The sequence below is a fragment of the Elaeis guineensis genome, chromosome 11 (assembly GCF_000442705.2).
Source record: "Elaeis guineensis isolate ETL-2024a chromosome 11, EG11, whole genome shotgun sequence".
Taxonomy (NCBI): Eukaryota; Viridiplantae; Streptophyta; class Magnoliopsida; order Arecales; family Arecaceae; genus Elaeis; species Elaeis guineensis.
Window position 1 is genome coordinate 120,681,441 of NC_026003.2, and position 15,876 is coordinate 120,697,316.

The window sequence follows — 15,876 nt, forward strand, 5'->3', positions numbered from 1 at the left end:
GAATTGGAATGAATTATAATGGAAATTGGAGTGGCCATATCCCCTGATGAGTTTGTTTCATTATCCAAATCAGAATCCTAATGAGGCATCCTTATTTTCTTATAGAATCAGAATGAGAATGAGATTCCCTTTAGCCAAACAGCTAGTCGCTCATTCTCGTTCTCATTCCAAAATCCTACGAGTATAAAGTAAGGTTCCTTTAAACGATTCAAAAGCTTTTAGACGGACTTATTCCAGAATGAAAATTTAGCTCTATTGGTCTTAGTTGTTATGTCATTGATGCAGAATATTATCACAATACCTCACTCATAGTTCAACAATATTTTTCTAGCAGAATACGGTAATGATTTTTTGAAAGCATGATCCACTTCAAGGATTTTCTTTTCTTTTTTTTTTTTTTCAATGTCAGCAAAAACAAAACTCCGAGGAGGAGCGGGGAGCTCGGACAGGGAGAAGAAAACACGTTGAACAAGGCGGGACGCCGAAAGGCTCCGCGAGGGAGCGGGGAGCTCTACCTTCAACATTTCACTTGAATATCTATCTTAAAATGATACTTAAAAGAGTCCATGACATCAAATTATTAACATGTGTCATAAGGTCAACTTGTTACAGTAATTTACATGAAATAAAAAAGCTTTCTGTTTCTTCGTTGTTGCTTGCAGTGAAGCTTTTCTGGCTTGGCTATTGTAACATGTTTTTGAAAAAAAAATTAAAATTTTAACATAGTTAGCTGTATGAATCTTCTTTTCTAGCTGAATGTCAGGAATGCCAAAATAGATTTCTTTTGTACCCGGGTTCTCATTTCAAGTTTCAAGCTTGCCCAATCAAATAATGTGCCGTCATTCAAAAACCAACTAGCTGTGGTTATGCTGGTCGACATCCTCTCTCGTAGGTGATATTTGGAGCTCAGATTCTAGAGGTGGCATCTCTTTTTGACAAGCTTAGGTTACATTGAATTTAGACCTGACTTATAGAAATAAGTATCGCATCATCTTAAAAAAAAAAAAAAAATGGCATGTATCCATAAAATTTAGCTTAATGTTCCCCATGGGTTGAGCAATCTGCTGTTGTGGCGGAGCGACCCAACAATAAAATATAAGCATTCTGGAAGAAAAGATCGGCCAGGCTACTGAAGGCTAGCTATACCTAAGGGATGCACCAAAAAGGTTGTCGGAGGGGGACATAGGATGACAATATATTACTAGGAGGTGTTACAGATTTTTCCACATCTAAGACGTCGGAGATTAGTACACCAAAGAGGACCGGGCCCCGTCGTCCTTCTAGAAGCGAGGAGGTTGGGATTTCAGTTGTCATTGGACTGGGTGGAGAGTGGAGGATAAGTACTGATCATTAACATACTTGTCCAGTTTTAAATCCTTGCACGTAGATGTAGTATTAGGTGAGCAGTCCATCGCGCCGTACCACAAAAGCAAAAAAGATCGCAACTTCTCCTTTAAGTTGACTCTATGTTGCATTCGGTGGCCTCGTCATCTTTTGCTAATCCTTGCCTATAAACGAGAACGCTTCCTCTGTTCGTCTCCCCCATAAACAAAGTGGGAACACCACCAATCAAATTATCATGTCTCCCTACGTTCAAGCATTTGGCAAATACATCTTAAGCTACTGATGCAGTATTTAGTATCAAATGATTCAGCTAATGTGACATGTGGAATGCCTCAATCCTGGTTTCTTTTCATTTCTTCGGAACGATATTGATTTGATTTAATTCTGCGATTCACATCTGGAAAGTGTATTTGCTTTTCTTAAAAAAATGGAGATTGTATACCGAGCATTTTTTTGGTTGGTTAACGAATTTTGTTCCTCAAGTTTTTTAGCAGCATATGGTACTTATCTGCCAACATGAGACCAAATTTCGGACCTTTTCTCTAGAAGAGTAGGATAACAATCAGCTGAACTAACAGTTGTTTTTTTTTTTTTTTTTTTGAGTGTATTTTTGCCTTCCTAAACTCATGTTCGAATATACAGCCCTGAACTCTGCTATAAATTTATTAGTCTTTTTCATCAGTAGTATCATTCGTGCCACTCTTCAACAAGGATAGGATGCGACAAATAGCTTGCCCCGATCGCCAAGGAATCTCTTTTTTTTTTCCCCAACCAAAAAGTTCATTTCAACGTCTCGGTAGCAGGTGGTTTTAGAAATGAAGGCCCACAGAGAGTAGGCCAGGGAGACCCTTTATACCATCCTGAAAGCAGCTGAGCAGCAGGAAGTTGTGATCATCCTTGGGTGCGCTTGTTGGGTTTGGAGGGGATGGAGTAGGCACATGAAAAGAAAAAAAAGTGGAAAAAGGAATTAGTATTACACATGTTGCTTTCTAATTGGACTGATCTATGGTGAACTTGATCCAACTAATAATTTCTCCAAGGGGCATTGAGTATTGGTGGATATTTGGTCTCGTTTCATAATTAGATTAGTTGGACTGTTTTTCAAATTTTTATGTCAGAAAATTGTTCCAAATTACTTTTGGACTGCATAATCAAACCTTAGACCCATTGCATGGTTAGAACCCTATAAACACCCGAGACATATCACATAGTTATTTTATTGCTATGATTTATTATAACCATAGAAAATATATTTTTGTCATTAATGATAATTATGTTAAGATATTTTAATAAGCAATTATTTTCTCTTTAAAAGAAAATAAATATAGAAGCTAGTTATAAAATAGAAATAGTTATAATTTAACTAATTATTTCATTATTTGCAGTTCTAAAAATCATAACTAATTAATTTCAAAACAATATTCAGGGATCTTTTGGCAATAGTCTAAGATGTCATTTATTGTAGATAATTAGAAATTATTTAGCAATACTAATAAAAAAGCATAGCTAAGAATTGTAATTGGTGGTTTGGCAACATCTTAAAAATAGTTATTGATGTTCATATGATTTAGTGATGGAATTAAAAATCATTACTAATTGCAAGAGTAGTAGTGATAATTTAGCAATGAACCTGCTAAAATTTTGTTAGTTGTGAGACAATTAGTTATAGTTAACATCATTTTGGAAATCGTCATTAATTATAAGATAAATAATGATGGATAGCGACATTTTATAACAAGCATTACTTAAAACATATGGTTCCTTTAGCAAAAGATGCGTCGCTAAAAGTGCCTTTTGTTGTCGCGACTTAATTCTTGCCCCCACATATATGGAGCAAAATTTGTTTGGTAAGAGATCAACTATACCATGGCTTTCTAGTTGTGCAAAAACTATGGTTTGTTTCTTGGTATCTTTAGGAGACTACTGATGAAGTATAATGCAATAATTGGAAAAAATCGCTAAAAAAGAAATTATAAGAAGTATAGCTCTTTGAAAGAGTTTCAGAATGTCAGCAAACTTTGCATGTCAACATGAGAACCTGAATGTTATCAAGAAACCCTTCAAGGTAAGAAAGACCACAACAATTGGATCAACCACTGGGTTGGGGCAAACACATTCAATATTAAAAAGCTACCAATGTGAAGTACACTAGTGGCCTAATGAAGCCTCATGGACCAAGTCAATAAAGTACTCGTCAGTCCGAAGTCAGAGTTGGATTTCGAGTTTTCTGGATCGAACAATTTTAGATGTCACTTGTGAGCATTGACTAGTTCAGGTCGCAACTAGACCTAAGAGCATGTTATTCAAGTAGGTGACTCATGACCTTCTGAGCCGGACCAAACACCAAATAATAATTTATTAACATACAATAAGACCATGAATTGGATTTTTGGAATAAGAATATGACGGAATAACTCATATTTTAACTATTTGGTTGAAAAGAGTCCTATTTTCAATTTCAGAATAGAATAGAAATGCTTCAATCTCTTAAAATCTAATTCTTATAATTTTTTAATATCTAAATTTCATTCAGATTCCGAATTCAAATCTCGTTATAAACAAAACATGATGAAAATACAGCCATTTCGATTTTCATTGCAATCAATTCTAATTCCGATTTTGATTTTAATTCTAGTAGCAAATGAAATGCGCCTTACATCACCATACTTTCTTCTTTTTGAGCAGGATGGATGAAGGAACAATTGCACTACCTTGGCACCTAAATTGCATAACAAGACGCCAACACCTCCGTGCAAAACCAGTGAAATCATAGAAGCCAATGAGAATTTAGCTACTGAGAAATATATAAACTTCTAAATGTTTGACGGACAACGCAAGAAGCATTTTCTTGCTGCGCCGCTGAGTTAAAATATGAAAAAGAAACCACGTCTTTCAACCATTGAAGCACCAACGGGCAATTCAGTTTAGCTCCACTATTAATTTGCTGCCAAAAAAGATATGAATAAATAAAAAATATATATATATGCCAAGTAGCCGAGTAGCGTGAGGGATGTATGGAGTGTATCCCAAAATCAACAAACTTACCTGCAACTCTCCTTTAACAAATACGTAAACATATGCAGATAAGATAAAACGCTTTTGTTGAGCATTCGATTAGATGCAATATTTACAATGTAAATGATTGACACATGCTCCAAATATAAGCCTAAAAGCAAGGTTCTGACATAAGACCTAAGATGCACCTAGATTATTAGTTTGCCTGGCAAGGTTCCTCCGTTTTTTTTTTGGGGTTTGATTCAGTGCTGATCTAACCCAACGTAAAAACATAATGCTTTTGCTATCTACACGATTTTTTTGAGGATAATGGTGCTAAAAGCACCACCATTTTATTAAGTTAATGATATGATAAGGGAGACAAAATTATTTTCTACGTACATGATTACATGCAACCTTTGCAATGTCAAAGCTTTGATACACACTCCATCTAAAATCAGGCTTCCAAGAGAATCCTACATTAAACCTATCTAAGTTTGCCTTGCAGAATATCTTGTTCTTTTTTCATTTGATTCATTGGTAATGAGCTCTCTATGCAACTTCGGAGAGTTCACCATCTTGGCAATGGCTAGCACAATGCAAAAGTAGAGAGAATCTTTAATTGGCTTTGATTTGATACATCTGGATTTTAGACTTCTTATGGTAGACTGGGTTATGATGCATTTCAATTTTCACCATATTAGTACCATGTATGGTCCAGTCCAACCATATGCCATGTATGCTAATGTAAAGTTCCTTCTTCACATGGCTAATGGAGCTAATTGTTTGACATTTTATGTTTAGATCTGATAGGAGAGAAAAAGAGAATTATCTAATATGAATCAGCCTCACCTGAAAAAGTAAGCAGCCTGAACCATGTCAACAGAAATAGGAAGCCCACCGCGCGCTTTACCATCTCCTTGAGTGTTTTTTCTTATTTTTCTTCTAAATAACATCAGCTAGCATAGCTTGAAGCAGCAGGTTAGGCAGCAATTGGACGTTATGTAACTTGCAGCACCAAGACAGATGCCGACCCTGACGGTTTGTTTTAGTTTGCTACCCTTTATCATAAATTTTATTGCCAGCATCAGAACAAAAATCATGTGGGACTGGCTTCCTATGTTGTCGCATCTTTCTTAATTATCAATTTTATTAAAAAACTTAAAAGTCAAAAATTTTTTCTGTTAACTGAGCCGTGAACTTCTATGATTAAAAATAAAAAAAATGTATGACATTCTCTTCTGCGGTAGCAAGAAGCAGGGAGCATCACATCTTTCCCGTACTAATAATTTTTTAGAATTATTTATTTTAAAAAATAATTATAAAAAAAATAATTTTTATTATATTCGATCGATAGAAAAATTATTTCAAAAAATAATATTAAAAAAATTATTATATTTGATTGGAGATAAATTTATATAGAAATATAATAAATTTATAAATATATCCTTCAATATAAAATAATTTTTTAATATTAAGATAGCATTGCCATCTCTAATTAGTTAACTATTGTTGCGGCCGAAATCCATCTTGGGCCAGAGGTGCTAGAGCATCACGACATTCGGTGCAGCACCTACCTGGCGCGCAATCTATTACGGATGGAATCCATCCTAGATCGAAAATGCTGGAGCGGGGTGATGTCCGATGTATCGGTGGTGGTCGGATCTATAAGAAATTTTTTTATCGAAAGTATCTCTGATGGAGATCTTTTGACGCTCAAGTCAGATTTTTCGCAGCAGGTAGAAAAGAACAAGCATTTATAAGAGAAAGAAAAGGCGTACTCAAAAGATCCCTATTTATCTCTTTATATAAGTGAGATGGGAGCCTTGAGGAGAAGAGGGAGGCCGTAAAAGATCTTTTTACCCCTAATTATATCTCTGAGTGGCGCTGTGCCTGATTTTTTGACTTTTGGAGTATTGTCACTTCATAGCACATAGAAGATCGTTGCAGTTAGAGGGAAGAGCCATCTGACAGGACCCTAAGAGTGGCATGAGATTGGCTTTCTATGTTGTCACATTTTTCTTAATTATCAATTTTATTAAAAAAACTTAAAAGTCAAAAATTTTTTCAGTTAAATGAGCCGTGAAATTCTATGATTAAAAATAAAAAAAAATGTATGACATTCTCTTCTGTGGTAGCAAGAAGTAGGGAGCATCACATCTTATAGATCCCGTAATCTAATAATTTTTAAAAAATATTTATCTAAAAAAATAATTATATAAAAAAATAATTTTTACTATATTTAATTGGTACAAAAATTATTTTGAAAAATAATATTGAAAAAAATTACTATATTTGGTTGGAGGTAAATTTATATAAAAATATGATAAATTTATAAATATATCTTTCAACATAAAATAATTTTTTAATACTAAGATAGTATTATCATCTCTAATTAGTTCTTATATAATGAATATTATTGCGGCTATAATCCATCTTGGACCGGAGGTGCTAGAGCAGGACGACGTCCGATGTATCGACGGCGGCCGGACCTACAAGAAAAGCCTCCGTCGCCATCGATGACCTACAAAAAAAGCTCTCGTCGGAGGTGACTCCGGCAGGGACCCTTTGATGCTCAAGTCAGATTTTTCGAGAGTTTTATATAGGAGAGCGTTTACGAGAAGGAGAAGAGGCATATCTAAAGGGTTCTTGTTTATCTCTTTATATAGGTGAGGTGGGAGCTTTGAGGAGAAAGAAAAGTTCGTAAAAGATCTTTTTACCCCTAATTATGTCTCTCAGCGGTGCCGTGCCCGGCCTTTTGACTTTTTAGAGTATTATCACTTTATAGCACGTGGGGGGCCATCGAAGTTAGAGATAAGAGCTATCTGATAGGGCCCTGAGAGCGATGTGGGCTTCTCAGGGATGATGTGACTTAATATGATTCGACAGGATAGCGTGGCAGTTACACTTGAGATTCAGCTACTTGATCGATACTCATGCCCTGAGATCCTAGCTCACAAATGGGATCGTGGTCGGCGGGAGGATGAAAGATTAGAATCGAGACTGGACCCAGTGTGGGTCGGAGGAAGAAAAACCAGAAGTCGGCTGAATGAGCCTATCAAGTGGTGCCACCTGATCATTAATTCAAGTCAGCCACTAACCAGAGAAAAGCAAAAGAGATCGAAAGCAAACCGAGGTGAGCATTCTGCTTACTAATAGTTCTGGAACAAATTGGTCATGAACTGACGCTGTGTGTCCAGATGATGTTGAGGTCGGATTTATAACGAACTAGGTCTCTTGGTAAGGTTGGCTTTTTGATGACCTCGATCTTTTGATGAGGTCAGCTTTCTGATAACTTCGGCCTTCTGACGAGGTCGGTCTCCTGCTGAGGTCGGCTAGCAATGAGGATCTACCCCAACATTTGCCTCCCAACTCCTAAGTCTATTATGTAGCTTTAATCGGAAGAAAGAAATTAATCGCTATGTGGATTCGAGTTGCTTCTTTGATAATTAGCCACTTTATCATTTCATAGAACAAGTCATCATTTTGTAGAACATCACATCGAATTTAAAGCATAATCATAGATCATTCCGTCATAGATCATCCCATCAAGCTAGGACATAGTTAATCTTAGAAAAAATTTCTCTGATTTATTCTGAACCAATTGGTCGTTGATCAGTCGGTAGAAGCCGACTAACCATATCTTGATTCGTCTGGATCTTATGTGCAAACCGTAGCTTATACGCTTGCGACCCTTGGGCCGTAGTAGGCACACTTGCAGTTGCCAAACCTCATGGCTCCATTTGTTCGCTTGGGTCTTGCATGCGAACTGTAGCTTATACGCCTGCAGCCCTTGGGCTATAGCAGGCATGCTGGTGATTGTCAGATCTTATGGCTTCATTAATTGGGTATCAGTCGAATAACGTTTCGTCAGATACTAGCCTACGAGGTAATTATTTGGTCGGGTGTCAAGTGACCAAGTTGCTCAGTAAATTTTTGAATTAGAGGAGCTTTCAAAGTCGTTTGCCCCTCGGAGCCTTGGTCCTACCGAGATCATGGTCGATTCATCATTTAAAGGGGCTTTCTAAATCATAGATCAGGATCATTCGTTGTTTAGTCGTTAATATTTGGAGTTCTCTATGTCGGAGGAGCTTTTCGAATCGTTTGCCCCCCAAAGTCTTGGTCGCTTAGTCGTTTTGTAGGAGCCTTCTGGTGAGGTGGACTTCTTTGAATTTTTTCCTTTGCTTCGTTAACCTTGTTGGATTTTTTTCGTGGAGTTTATCCTCGATTTTGTCATTGTCGCATTTCAAATCTTATCAAGGTGACCTCGGATCTAGATGAGGCTTTTATCGTTGCTACTCCTCGGATCTCATTGATGTGACCTTGATTCTTACCGAGGGTTTTTTGCTGCTGCATCTTGGATTTGGTCAAGTGATCTCGGATCTGATCGAGGATTTTTGCTGTTGCACCTCAGATCTTATCGAGGTGACCTCAGACCTCAGACCTGGTGGAGGGGTTTTGCCATTGCACCTTGGATCTTATCGAGGTGACCTCAGATTTGGTCAAGAATTTTTGCTGTTACATCTCAAATCTTATCTAGGTGACCTCAGACCTGATCAAAAATTTTTGCCATTGTACCTTGGATCTTATCGAGATAACCTTAGATCTTGTTGAGGTGACCTCGAACCTGATCGAAGGTTTTTGCCATTGCACTTTAGATCTTATCGAGGTGACCAAAATCGAATCGAGGATTTTTGCTGTTGCATCTCTGATCTAGTCGAGGTGACTTCGGATCTGATAGAGGATTTTTGCTGTTGCACCTCGAATTTTGTCAAGGTGATATCGAATCTGATCAAAGGTTTTTGTTCCTCACTAAAGAGTAAAGTCTTTGGACCCTCTGCTGAAGAGTGGGGTCTTCACATCCTGGATGACTAAGGTCTTCATGGGTATTGACTCACTGAAAAGCAGAGTTCGATCTTCGGATGTTCGGATCGATTATTCTCACTTATTAGTCGCCGAGGGCTTCAATCTTTCACTGAAAAGCGAGGTTTTCATCACTGGCCTATGCACACAGGATGAGGGAATTCACCAGACTAGCTCTGGCTAGGCCTTCTGACTCTCAAACTAAGCTAAGCTTTAAAGTAAGGAATATTAGAGTTGTATTATCCTATTTTAGCCAGTTTATTCCACTTTAGCCTTCGGAAGCTCGCTTTGAGGAGTTGAACTTTAGAGATCGACTTTGGAGAGTTGGCGACCTCAGTTTAATCTCCATTATAGCCTCATTTTTGGCTTCGATTTGAAGCCTTTGGGGTCTTTCATGTGCAGTGGAAGCTCAGCCGCTCGCTGGGGAGGCGACTTTAGTTTGATCATTATGGCCTTGCCTCAGCTTAAGTGCTCAAGGACCTGTTATCCTGCCAGAAGGAAAGAAAGTGAGATGATGGGTGAGGGCCTTGGAGCCTCTTATCTCGAAAGTTTTATGCGGGTTTTTTGAAGCCTATTTTCTCTTCCGATCTAGATTATATGCCCTCCATTGGCATTGGTTTCTATTCGACATTGAAACAGCTGAAGTTGGTGGTGCATTGGACCACCGAGAGTGGGATTGTTATGCACTAGCTGTCACTGAGTAGGCTATTGATTTTAGATCGTGACGCTCAGAGATCAGTAGTTGGCCAATCGCGAGTTGGCTGTGAGATTGAAAGAATGCCTGATAAAGGATTAGCCGATCAGGGGTTGTTCACTTGGTGTCGTCATCAAAGGAGGAAGCCATGAATTGAGTGTCAGGGAGAGGCCATCCCTATCTGCTCTAGCTGTATTGTCCCGACTTATCCCGTCAGAGATTTTCTGCCCCTATTGAACATCATCAGGAGCCGTACTTGGCCTTCCAACTTTGTTCCTTCTGAAACCAGTAAAGAAGGTTGTGGGGATGCCTCCAGTAGCTAACATGGAGTATAATCTCCGACCAAAGTTGCTGCTGGTGAGCATTCTTCAGATTAGAATACCTCAAGGATGCTCTCCATAGTAGCACGATAATGGGTTGTGCACTCTTTTCCAAAAATGGGCAAGGCCCCTACCTGGCGTGCAATCTGTTGCGGATGAAATCCATCCTAGATTGGAGGCACTGGAGCATGGCGATGTCTGGTGTATCGGTGGTGGTCAGATCTATAAGAAAATTTCTTATCGAAAGTAGCTCCGATGGAGATTTTTTGATGCTCAAGTTAGATTTTCCGCAGCAGGTAGAAAAGAACGGGCATTTATGAGAGGAAGAAGAGGCGTACTTGGAGGATCCCTATTTATCTCTTCATATAAGTGAGATGGGAGCCTTAAGGAGAAAAGAGAGGTCGTAAAAGATCTTTTTACCTCCAATTATGTCTCTGAGCAGTGCCCTGCCTAGTCTTTTGACTTTTGGAGTATTGTCACTTCATAGCATATGGGAGGCCACTGTAGTTAGGGGGAAGAGCCATCTGACAGGACCTTGAGAGTAGCGTGGGCTTATCAGAGATGATGTGACTTGATGTGATCCAACAGAATAGCATGGCGGCCATGCTTAAGGTTCAGCTACTCGATCGATGCCCTCGGATCTTGGCTCACAAGTGGGGATCGTGGTCGGCAGGAAGATGAGAGATCGGAGTCGAGACTGGGCCCGACGTGGGTCGGAGGAAGGAGATCCAGAAGTTGGCTGAATGAGCCTGTCGAGTGGTGCCACCCAGTCATCGATTCAAGTAAGCCACTAACCGGAGTAAGGTGAAGGAGATCGAAAATAAACCAAGGTGAACTTTCCACTTACTAGTAGTTTTGGAGCAGGTCAGTCTGGAGCAGGTCAGTCATAAGTCCGACCTCTCAGTGAGATCAATTTTCTGATTATCTCGATCTTCTGATAAGATTGGCTTCCCGATGAGGTTGGCTTTCCGTTGACCTCGGCCTTCTCATGAGGTTGGCCTCCCACTAAGGTCGGCTTAACAACGAGGATCTACCCCAACAACTATAATCATATAGCCCTTTGCATAATGTTATCTCCATCTTAATTTTTTTGTAAATGCTCTTTCTTGAATGAATTTGGAAAGATATCAGAACAAATTCAATGATTATATATACAGTTTTATTGAGAATATTTTTTTCAAGTATGGATTAACATCACTTAAAAATTTATCAAATATCAATATATCCATGGTATCTATTTTATCTTCTCTATTCAAAAAAAATATGGGATTCATTAATTTTTTTATCATCTCTTTCTTTCATTTTTCATACGAAGCATGGTAATCTAACAACTAATATAAAATTTATTTTTTTATACCAGATTATCCATAATCAAATGGATCCTATGAGTCTAAAACAAACTTTCCAAATGGAAAACATTGGCCATAAACATCTTTATCTATTGAAGTTGGCGAGCACCTGCACCTATTCGATGTGAAAAATGGATGAGGGGCCATTGGATAACAAAATGTATACCAAAAGGTTTTGTTGGGTTTTTCTTCCCCCCACTACTGGAGGCATCTAAGTTAAAAAGGATAAAGGGACACGGGCCCAGATCGTTCTCTAGAAGCTATTGTGGTTGGCATTTAGGTTGTCATGCAGGTCACATTGGACCCTAGGCTAATGATACTGTGGAGGATAGTAGTCCAATTATAAAGCCTTGCATGCAAGTACATTAGGTGAGCAGTCCATTCCCAACTTTAGAGTGGAAAGGCCGCAGACACCAGCTTTAAATCGACCCTACCGTTACGGAATGCGGTCCGGCGGCAGGACCTACGTCAACATAAATTTCCTTTAAAGCGCCTCTGCTTTTTCTTTTCATGCAAAGAAAATATTATACTCATTTGTCTTAAAATTTGAAAACGGCACTTGTCTATTGAGGGCATACAAACTAAAAATTGGACGTTGTTTAGCTTGCGAGAACCTACAAAAATAGGCTGTGCATTCGTATGGGTGGTGAGTGGATCCAACAACCCACAGTAGATTCTTTTCAGTTTTTTGCTCGTTTATTTTGTACTGTTTTCCTTTCATTTTCTGAATCAAAGCAAATAGGCTCTGTTCCATTTTTTTTCTCAAAAAAAAAAAAAAAAGAAAAATCATGAGAATTGTTGAATCTTCTTCATAGGCTGAGTATCATGCATGGCATATGCTTTTATTGTTCTTACAAGGTGATGTTCATAAAATCATTAAAGATAACTTTTTGCAGATATCTGATCAGGTGAAATGTTTTACCAAGAGAGTAGTGACAATAAAACACAAGAATTCTACACAAAAACAGATCATACAGCTGATATTGATCTCTGCACTCATTCACTTTTGAATTAATAACCAGCAAACTGCTAAACATGAACTCCTTTTTTTTTTTCCTATCTCCTGGTGAAATGTGTGTGTCACTAAACAAAAAACTTGGAGTTTCAATGGCTGTAAAAAGATTAAACAATTCTCATATTCACAAATGCTTAGCCTTGGATTGTGGCATATCAAATCAAAAATATGAAATATGTCAAATACTCCTTCTATTAAGTGGATGTCTGGTCAGGACACCACCTCCCAAGATCTTTTCGGTACTGCACGATGCAGCAGAAAGAAAGAAGAATTAAACAGAAAACAATCAAATACGTGGATCAGCTAAAAAAGAGCTCACTTCTATGGGGCATGCAAACTTCACTATAAGAAAAAAAATATTGCAAGAGAAGATCTCACCTTCAACCCTCGTGCATCCAATTTCTCCCTCACAGGAAGTTCTCCCTCACAAAATCTCCATAAGAAAATCCCCCTGAACTCCAAAAGTGATCACTGTCTGCTATCCAAAAGTCTCACTGGAGCCCCTACTCCTGCTTCTCTTCTCAGCTTCTCAGCCCTCTCTCTTCTTCACGGGTTTTGGTCTTCTCTTCTCCATGCACGAAGCCGTCTGCACATCCACAAAACTGAGCCACCAAACCACACAGGCTCCTGTTCATGAACAGGTCCTTTATAGACCTTAAACGACCCAATTAAAACCTATTTAGGAGTCCTAATCAGGCTCAATCAATCCCCGAACCGTTGGATCATGACCGGGAGCTACCCACGCCCTCCGATTGCACGTCAGTCCACAGAATAGTACCATGGACCGTGCGAAATGCGTGAGAAATGTCCACACGATCCACAGACCCTGCCGTGGACCATCCAATCCACTGTGGATCCAGGAATCAGCCTGCTGAGCACGCACGGGCGTGCACGTGGGCCTGGGCCGGCCTGCACCCGTGCTTGGGCTGGGCCCCCCGCTAGGTCGCGCCCTGCGCGCGCCCAACATGCGCACTGGCTACGCCTGGGCCGCGCACCGTCGCCTGCGGCCGCGCCACCACTGCTCCGTCGGCCCGCCACCGGCCGTCGGTGATCCTTCGCTGCCTCGAGTTCCATGCCGACCTCAAAAGCTCGTATCTCCTCCGTCCGAGCTCCGTTTTGGATGATCTTGATCTCGTTGGACTCCATTTTTCATCACGAACCTCGCTGTGAGCCCAATGTAGATCGAATCTCGAGATATCAAATTCTAACAATCTTCATCTCGACATGATATTCGATCTTCTTTTAACTCCGAGAGCTTCTGGATCTCCTCACCCCCATGTCCTGGACAATCGCCTGCTGATCATGGATGGGCAAATATGGGAGTCGAGCCAGACCGTTCGATCTCATCTCCATCGTGTGCTATGCTTCCTTGACCTGAGACCTGCTCGAGGCATCATCCTGCGGCAACAGGAATCTCACCTTGCGATGTCGCCTCTCGTCCTCCTGAGTCTCCTATTTCATACCCGATCCACCTCTATCTAGAGCTCCACCTCGCTCTGAGCTCCACCTGGCTCTTAAAGCTCCACCTCGCACTGGACTCCCTGCCAGATAATAATGTCCTCTACTCCCCTTTTTTCCCTCCAGCACAATCCTATCATCGCGTAGCACCCTCAGGATTCCTTCATTAGCTACCATCCTGTAGTTTCTCAAATCCAGTCTGCTCAGTGAGATAAGATTTCGTCTAAAATCGGATATGTATCAGATCTCCTCCAATCTTCTCACTGCACCATCATATGTTCTTCAGCTGACCGTCCCAATACCTATGATCGCACAGCTCGATCCATCCGACCGATATACAATGCCCTCACTGTTCTCCAAGGAATCAAACTGCTCCTCTCTGTAACATACATGATGGGTGCATGCAGAATCTAATATCCACTGTTGGAAAAAAGTAGATACCTCATCAGATATCTCCAGAACATCTTCGTCTGAATCACTGCTGGCCATCGGCACAGCAGCCATTATCTGATTTTTGAGTTGAGAACAATCTCTGGCTAGATGCCCCAACTTCTCACATCGGTAACATCTGATTTTGCTCAAGTCCCTCCTGGACTTGGACTACCCTCGTCGCGATCTCCTATCACTCCATCTACCACCTCCTGCTCCTCCAGAAGCCACCAAAGCTGAGCTATCGCCACCTGAACTCGAAGTCGGGTTCTCCCTCCTGAGAACCTCATTCTGAAGTATCACCACGGTGACCTCGTCCATCTTGATGGTGCTCTTTCCCACTAGAAGAGCAGTCACCAAAGACTCGTATGAAGGTGGAAGCGATGCTAGCAAAACTAGCGCCCTGATCTTCTCCTCAACATTTTGCCAATGCTGAGGAGGTCAGTGAAGATCTTTTGGAAGTGGCTTTGATGCTTCTGCATGCTCTATCCCTCAGTCATCCGCAGCTGGTAAAACTGTCTCCAGAGGAAAAGAGTATTGGTGAGAGATTTACTATATACAACTCCTCGAGCTTCGACTACAGCACTGTCGAAGAAGTCTCGCTAAGTATATGGTTCACCACCTCATCCGTTAAGTACATACGGATGGTACTCACCGTCTGCATCTATAGCCATTTTCAATTCTGCACCTCCATGATGGTCGGCTTTTCTCACACAAGAGAGCATCGATCAACCCTTGCTGGATGAGCACGTCCTTCACCTTTGCCTGCCATAAGGAGAAATTACTCTTTCCATCAAATTTGTTGATCTCCATCTTGATTGTTTCTGTCTTCTCCATCTTCAGTCTTGCTCACCACCACTGCAATCTGTGTCCTTGTACCATCTCACTTTGATACCACTTGTTGGGTGAATGTCTGGCCAAGACACTACTTTCCAAGATCTTTTCAGTACTGCACGATGCAGCACGAAGAAAGAAAAAATAAACAAAAAATAATCAAATACGTGGATCAGTCAAAAAAGGACTCGCCTCCATGGGATATGCAAACTTCACTATGAGAAAAAAAATATTACAAGAGGAGATCTCACCCTCAACCCTCGTACACCTAATTTCTTCCTCACAGAAAGTTCTCCCTTACAAAAGCTCTCTCTCTAAGAAGATCTCTCTGAACTCCTGAAGTGATCGTCTCAGCCCTTTCTCTTCTTCATGGGTTCTGGTCTTCTCTTCTCCACGCACTGAGCCGTCCGCGTGTCCACAAAACTGAGCCACCGAACCACACAGGCTCCTGTTCATGAACAGGGCCTTTATAGACCTTAAACGACCCAATTAGAACCTGTTTAGGAGTCCTAATCAGGCTCAATCAACCCTCGGACCGTTGGATCATGACCGGAAACTACCCACACCCTCCGATCG